We start from the raw sequence: 8,487 nt of genomic DNA, 5'->3' as shown, positions 1-8,487 counted from the left end.
CAGCTTGCTCCATCGATGCCAGGGTAAGCCTGGGCACAGGGAAGTTCCTGCAGAGCAGCCAAGGGACAGCAACTTCTTTGACAATGGCAACTTGTATTAAAGCCTTCAGCAATTATTTCCCATCAAAGCCTCTGGATAATTGAGTCCTCTCTCCAAATGAGTGCAACAGTTCACACCCATTTCCCATTGCTCCCTTGTTGAGCTTGGTGACCTACATGAGTGAAGCTGCTGCAGCCTTAGACAAATCTCCATCTCACAGGCACACAAAAATGCCAGCCATGTAATTACCGCTGAGCATCCCTGCGGCAGCCTTGGCATAACCATAACAGACACTGAACCTTTCATCCTTAAAGATGAACCCACTAGGGCTGATGTGCACAATGGGGGGAATACTCTTCTTTTCCCACCAGCCAGCAAAAATATGGATTTCTGCGTGTAGATCCAGATGCACAGGCCCTTTGGCTAGTTTTCTGTCTCTAGGAGGCTCTGTTATTTATCTCCAGTCTCGTTGGGATTCAGGTTAATGCATCAGAAGTGAAAAATCTCTACTGCTCTTACAAATAAATTGAGCCATCCTGTTACCGTGTCATACAAATTCATAAGGCAAGATCTGCTCTCAGTTTCACCTCTCCTTGCTGTGCATCGGTCTAGGAATAGATGAGAGATCATTCAAAGCCTGCAACTTCCATTCGCTCCATCTTAATGGCATCACAACCTAGATTCGTGTGTCATCCCGCTCCCCATATTTCCTTGATTCACCTTTAAAATCCGACTGGGTGAGAGCTGATATTTATCCAGGTTTTCTCCTTTCTCTGCTGGCTGCCACATCACTGGAATAGAGAAACACAAAGTGACCGGGAGAGCCCTGATGTGCCCATGTGCTGGACAAGCACCGTGTGAGCCCCTTCCTCCAGGAAACCAATCCCTCTGCCACTGCTGACTGTGGATATCCAAAATGACTCTGGCTGCTCTCTCTAGAGGATGTTTGCAGTTGGAAGAGTGGAGGAAGCAGCATGATTTATGCTCTGTCAGAAATGGATTTTCTTTTCTTTAACCACACACTACATCTAGGTACCTAGGACCAGCAAAGCAGCCTGCTTGTTTTGCTTACTAACTCCTAATTTACCCAGCTCTGGTTCAGGGAGATAGGCAAAGTTCTTTATAGGAAGAAGAACAGCTGGATTATAAACACAGCAGGGAAAAGATGCCCCATGCCCCACTGCAGCTACTGCTTAGGTGGTACCACCTTGTGCTCCCTGCTCAGGATAACCCTCCTGAGTGACTCTGAACAAAGCATGAGTCCCACTTTGCAGGGAAGCATCCAAAAACCCCTGCACAAACGCACAGGTAATACAGGGCTGATGCAGAAAACCACTGACAACTGCAAACTGTCCAAATCCATCCTCCCTGGAAAAAGCACTCCCTTTCCTCTGCCATCCTCTAAGCACATCTCCCTGCTCCTCGCCTGCCTTCCTGACAAATCCCTGCCATGTCCTCTCCCTGCTCATGCTCTGCAAACTGCATACTCACAGTTCAACCATCTTCATAATGTTATCATGGTTTGCTGGCTCTCTTACCAAAGCTCATTCCTGCACTGTAACCTTAAACACTTGTCTTAAAAGCTATGATTCCTCTGCATGGATTGCAGTCCTCGTCTTTCCTTTTCTCTAGTAGTTGATTTATTAAAGATACCTAATCCCAGATGTGCCAGCTTCTCAAGAACACACCCCAATGGCTTCTAAAGGCAGGACAAGCCCATATAAAATATCAGAGCTAGCACTTCACAGTCACAACAACCAGGGAAGCACCACACTTAGGCACATGGAACCATAGAATAGTTAGGGTTGGAAAGGACCTTAAGATCACCTAGTTCCAACCCCCCTGCCATTGGCAGGGACACCTCACACTAAATCATGTCACCCAAGAAATAATCACATAATCACATCGAGTTCCTGATGATCCTTACGGTGTGAACAATTATTTAAAGTCATACATCTTTGAGATTTATTTCTTTTTTCAATTTCATACTGTTTGAAAGAAGCCACTCAAGCCTCTCAAACCGAGATTTCTGATGCAAGAACTCCACACCGCAGACCAAAAATAGCAGAATTATGAGTGCTAAAAGTGTCTAGCAAGGCTTTTTATTTTAATTCATATTTGAGAAATGTTTCTAGCAGCTGGAGAAAGTAAGAGCTGTATTCATAAAACCCTTGGCTATTTGCCACACAAATGGTGCGTTTATTGAGCAGGGGGCAGGAGGGGGAAATGGGGAATGTGCCTATTCCGCATCAGGAATGCGTTTCTCCGATTCATAAATCCTCCCTCTCTCCCCCAGCTGACTAAAGGAAACCTTTCTCAGTTTGCCACTGAGATGAGAGAGGGTGAGAGCGATTCTTCAAGAGCACCAGCCCCAGACAGAGGCATTTCAGTTGAAACGACATGCTTATCAAACGCACGCACGCAAACAGGACTATGTGTTATAGTCCAGCCGAGGGATGCTCAGACCCAGCACAGAAACAGCAGGGATAAACCTCTCAGAGGTGCAGCCAGCCCATAATACTAGCAGCCTGTCACAAAGTGTAACGTCCTGCCATAAATACATGCATTTTTCTGGCCAGGTCTAAGAGTTTCCAGCCTAAAATGTCCACTCAGACACAGGCAGGGAGACGGAATGAGTTATGAGGATGTGGAACGGAAACATAGGAAGATTGAGGGCTAAATAAATACCTACATTGACTTCAAAATTGGGGATTGACACAGACACAACTGGAATGGGGATTAGGACTCCTGAATTCCTCCAAGCAAAGTTTTGTCCTGGACTGCAGGTAGCAGAAGGCACTAAAGATGCTTTCAAGATGCAGCCGCTAAGGCAATAGCTGTACCTTGGGTTGTTCTGGGCTTAGTAACTTCGCAGCTTGGTGCTGTTAAAAATGGAGCAGTTTGGGTTAATAAGAGAGGTCTAACTTTTGGCAGATACCCAGGTGGGGAGCTTAAAAGTTAAAGTAAAATGAAAGCCACTTAAACATCAGGGCTTGGCAGCAGCCGAGTGGAAGGTTTGGATGGGGATTTTAGACTTCAGCTTAGCTCCATCTTTCCTTCTTTGGACACTTCAGCCCTCAACAGCTTGCCCAGCATCCCACAGGAGCTGAACCCAAATCCCAGGGCCCTGGCTGAGACACTTGGATGTGCAGAGACTGACCTCGCAGCATCCCTTTACCCCAGGCAGGAACATCTGCACTCCACAGTCCCATCCAAATAACACATTCTGATGCTTCAACAACCTTCACTTTAAGTATTTCTTCATTTCATACCATCTGTGTGTGGTTTAATTTTAGCCCTATTCTTGTCCTGGCTATTGTGGACGTGGAGAACATGCTGTTCCACACTGTTTGCAGTGGTGCTCTGATATAGTGCAGCAAGACAGGGCAAGGAAACAGTGGACTGATTCTGCAAGGTCATGGATTTTTAAACAGCATTTAAATCAAGGTTGAAAAGGGCTGGATCTACTGTACAGGCAGCAGACCAAATCCTAAACTGTCCCTCAGTGTGTCCCTGGAATAGATGCTCATGGGTCCAAACTGAAGGGTGAGGATAAACTTCAGGCTCCTCCCCACTAGCAAATGCTTTCCCAGCTGAGCTAATTAGGCAAAGCCAAGAGAAGCTCTGCCAGCACTCACAGATTATGCCCTAAAAGAAAACATACTTGGCAAGGCACTGAAAAAATGCTATAAGCAGCTCACGCAGTCACTGCTTTTCCCTCCTCGCTGCTAGAAGTTATCTTTCAGGATTTGCTGCTGAGCTCCAGGGTTTCTGCAGGAATTGTATTGCCCACAACCTGGAAAGGAAAGGAGGGCAAGACTGCATGGAAATGAAAAAACACCCCCCACCTTTCCATACAGGTCACCTCAAATCCATATTGTGCTTCACAGTTGTGGATAAAGCCCAAAAGACTGAGTTCATGAAAAAGGCTGTAGTTGCTTTAAAAACAACCTCCCAGAGCCCTAAATAAACCATCACCCTAATCACAGAGCATATATAACAGAATAACAGGAATTTGTTATTATTAACTTCTAATGGGATGAGGAATTTGTGCCTTTAGGAAAACCTTATCCAGAAGTTTAAGAGTAAAGCACTCAGAAAACATGTGCTGCTCTCACTGATGGTTACAGCAGGCATGCACCCAGTGCTTGCATATGCAAACGGTCTCTATTTAGCAGTCTCTTCATTAAATGTGTGTTTATCATGCTGCATGCTTAAAGTATTTTGCTTTCAGTGTGAGAAATACCACACTCCTTCCCCACTCTGACTCAGGGAGGGTTTTCAGCTCCCATTCCCACCAGTGCATCCTATGCTCCCATGCAGTTTAGATTTACACTCAATACCAAAAAGAGACCATAATAGACATCAGGCCCATATGCACCATGTTTTTGGAATAATACTTGTTATATTACAACAAGGTAATCCCAAGATTGTTTTGGAATAGCTAACTCCCAGAAAAATTAATTTCCAACACTGCAGCATGACAGTTCAACATCTGCTCCTGGATGGTAAATGGGGTTTGATAAATAACATCAGTCACATAATATGAATGGGAAGTGCTCGGTTACAAATCTAATGTGCATAAGCCTCTCATGCATGTAGTTTCTCTAACATTCAAAAAAACCCTTTCACATGCCACAGTTTACCCACTGCTACATTATCCCATTAGCTATCTCCTCCAAAACCAGGCTGGGAAAGCAAATCCTACTCAAAATCCACAGATTTAGGGCACTTACAAGGGATGGATGGCATGCTCCAGAACCCGAGCTTTTGTATAAACAGATGTACAGCTTTCCTGGTCCTTTTTTGGTCACACTGAACTGGAAAAAATACAGCATCCTCATCTCTTCCCTAATGGACTAACAGGTTCAGAGTGCTGAGCTGTCCTCTGACAGGGCAGACATGTTTGGTCCTGCTTTTTAGCCCTGTATTACCTTGCATTTTGAGTGAAGAGGGTTTGGTGCCTGTGAGGAGCATCAGCAAAATGTGAGCACATGGCAAGAGCCTCTGCAAGAGCTGTGAGGAGCCTGTGAACCCCACAAAGGAGTGCAAAAGCACCCATGGTTTAGCATTTAGACCTAAATTCTACTGCAAATCCAGCCCTAATAGTGCAGCAGGGAGGGATGAGTTGCCCGAAGTGAAGGGCCAAGCATCCCACAGCATCTGTCCCCATGCCATCATGCCTGCAAGAAGGGTGGGAATGCAGCCAGCTGTGATGGAGGGATGACTCCCAACTGGCACTGGGGTGCACTAAGGGGCACAAGCATCAAAGCAAGAGAGAACAAGCCCTGGCAGGATGTATTTAATAAGCCCAAACCCAGACAAAATTAGTGTTAACATGCAGCGTCTGAAAAAGCGGAGACAATTGGCCACAAAGGAACCAAAGGTATGCATGGATGCTCCCCCCCTAAACACAGTCATATATCCTGCTGGTCAAACAAGGGATTCCTCAGTGAGTAGGGGGGAAAGAAAACAAGGGAACAAAAGAAGATCTGGGAGACAGCAAATCACCACTGAACACCCCCCAGTCTACGTTTGATTTCTATTTTAAATAAGCTGCAACCCTGCTAAGCACAGACGGATCATTCAGAGATGGATGTGAGCAGAGGGAAGAGATTTCTAAGCCTGCTTCACACTCAAATACCATTTTGTGTGATCTACACCAGAAATAAAAACGCTGCTTTGCCAGACACTGGAGTCTCCATCTCCTAGCAACACCTCCCCACCCAGCCTTGTACTCCAGACCCTTCAGCTCCTGCCTGCAAGCACAGCTCTGCTCCCCGGAGTGCGTGAATGAGATGTAGATGATGTAGATACACATACCTATATCTATACACACATACATATATGGTTAAAACCCAGAGGAAAATCAAGCAAATCTCCCCAGATCTCCACTGCTTTCCTGGAGCACACCAGGCTCTGCAGAACGGCTGCTCCCAGCTCCCACCCCACACTGATGGGGGTGGAAGGTGCTCACCCACTTGGTAACACACTCGCTGCCGAGCAAAGGGCTTTCTGCGAGTCTCCTGCAAACCTTAAACTGCCAAAAATACACCTTGTAAACGCAAAACCTGATTCATATTAATTCTGTATTTCTAGTAAACAGCTTCTGTGTGTGTAACACGCTGTGGAAACACGGCGCTCTGAGATTTGGTTACCAGCTTGTAGGAAACAAGCAAGACAGCAAAACAGTACATCTACGGCAGCTCCTGTAGAACATATTAGTTTAACCACTAAAAGAACACCATTCGAGAGCTCGCCTATTTGTGTGGTGCTTCCCCCATTCAGGCAGGGTCAGGGCTTGCCAAGACTGGAAGAGGAGATCACACAAATCCCAGAGTCTTGTGAGCAAAGACAGAAGAAAGCTGCTGAGGGCTCACCGTGTAAAGTCTTACATGGGCTGACAATTCGGCAGTTGCCCGAAGAAGACAGAGTTTTCTCAGGCTTTCCAGGATTATTACTGATAGTAATAATAATAGTATAATAATAATATAAAAGATAGTAATAATACTATTATTATTCAAGTTTACTATTTGTAAGTAGTGTTTCTTTGATACCTTCATACGCATCTATTGTTCTGATTAGAATCATAGAACCACAGAACAGTTAGGGTTGGAAAGGACCTTAGGATCATCCAGTTTCAACCCCCCTGCCATGGGCAGGGACACCTCCCACTAAACCATGTCACCCAAAGCTCTGTCCAACCTGGCCTTGAACACTGCCAGGGATGGAGCATTCACAACTTCCCTGGGCAACCCATTCCAGTGCCTCACCACCCTCACAGGAAAGAACTTCTTCCTTATATCCAATCTAAACTTCCCCTGTTTAAGTTTTAATCCGTTACCCCTTGTCCTATCACTACAGTCCCTAATGAAGAGTCCCTCCCCAGCATCCCTATAGGCCCCCTTCAGATACTGGAAGGCTGCTCTGAGGTCTCCACGCAGCCTTCTCTTCTCCAGGCTGAACAGCCCCAACTTTCTGTCAGCCTATCTTCATATGGGAGGTGCTCCAGTCCCCTGATCATCCCTGTGGCCTCCTCTGGACTTGTTCCAACAGTTCCATGTCCTTTTTATGTTGAGGACACCAGAACTGCACACAATGCTCCAGGTGAGGTCTCACAAGAGCAGAGTAGAGGGGCAGGATCACCTCCTTTGACCTGCTGGTCACTCTCCTTTTGATGCAGCCCAGGATATGGTTGGTTTCTGGGCTGCAAGCACACACTGAAGCCGGCTCATGTTCATTTTCTCATCAACCAACACCCCCAAGTCCTTCTCCTCAGGGCTGCTCTGAATCTCTTCTCTGCCCAACCTGTAGCTGTGCCTGGGATTGCTCTGACCCAGGTGTAGGACCTTGCACTTGGCATGGTTAAACTTCATGAGGTTGGCATCAGCCCACCTCACAAGCGTGTCGAGGTCCCTCTGGATGGCATTCCTTCCCTCCAGCGTATCAACCGAACCACACAGCTTGGTGTCATCGGCAAACTTGCTGAGGGCGCACTCAGCCCCACTGTCCATGTCAGCGACGAAGATGTTGAACAAGTTTGGCAAGATGACTGAACAAGTACGATTTCATTATACTACATACGGTTTTATATTACAGCAACCTTCCTGTTTCTACGCCAAGCTTGTTATTTCAGTTATTTCTATTACTGGATTTGTTGAATTAAGTTGTCATTTTATTATTTATTATAGCACAGTCGCACACTGTGGTCATTATTTTATCAGGTACCCTTTGTTTACACACACTCCTGTTCCAGCTTCCCAAACAGCTCTTTATTACTTCTGACTGTGGATTACATTTGTACCCTCCTGCTACTTCATGCAGCTGAATAAAAAATGGAGAGGTCAGAATCAACACTGTTAAAATGTGGCAGGATTACTCTTCGGATATGTTAGACCAATTTCAGGGTTCAACCATGCTGCTTACTCAGGATGAGCATTCACTTTGGGGGTTTTTATTGTGTGAAGGATTCATATGATTCAGGCAAAGTTTACCTCCTATTTAGGTAAGGGAGAACATCCTGCTCTCATTAGGAAATCTTTTGGATGAAATTGTCCATTGAGTGATTGCTTGAAAGGGAAACAGATCTGAGCCTCTACACAAGCAATAAACTCCTTCCTTAGCACAGCTCTCTGAGCTAAGTGGCAGCTCCTGATTTGCTTAAGCTCTGGTTTGGGATGCAGAGGTACCATCATCCAGGCAAGAGGCAGCTAAGACCATGCAGCTGCAAAGCAGGGAGACCTTCACCTCATAGCAAAAACACCTGCATCAGCTTCTTGCCAGGCTCAGTTACTGCACAGCACAGCAAGATGCTGCAGGTGTATTATTAATGAATAAAAGGGGAAAACTTCAGCACAGAAGAGCCAGGATCCCTAAATGGGTGTTTCCTTTGGGATAGGGTTTTCTTCCCCGCAAAGGGCATTTCTGATGAGAAATTATTTCTTTCTA

This window comes from Pezoporus flaviventris, unplaced genomic scaffold, assembly GCF_033815535.1.
Source record: "Pezoporus flaviventris isolate CSIRO_AGI_PZ_B2104156 unplaced genomic scaffold, CSIRO_AGI_Pfla_v1 ptg000013l, whole genome shotgun sequence".
NCBI lineage: Eukaryota > Metazoa > Chordata > Aves > Psittaciformes > Psittacidae > Pezoporus > Pezoporus flaviventris.
Note: the sequence above shows the minus strand (reverse complement) of the source record.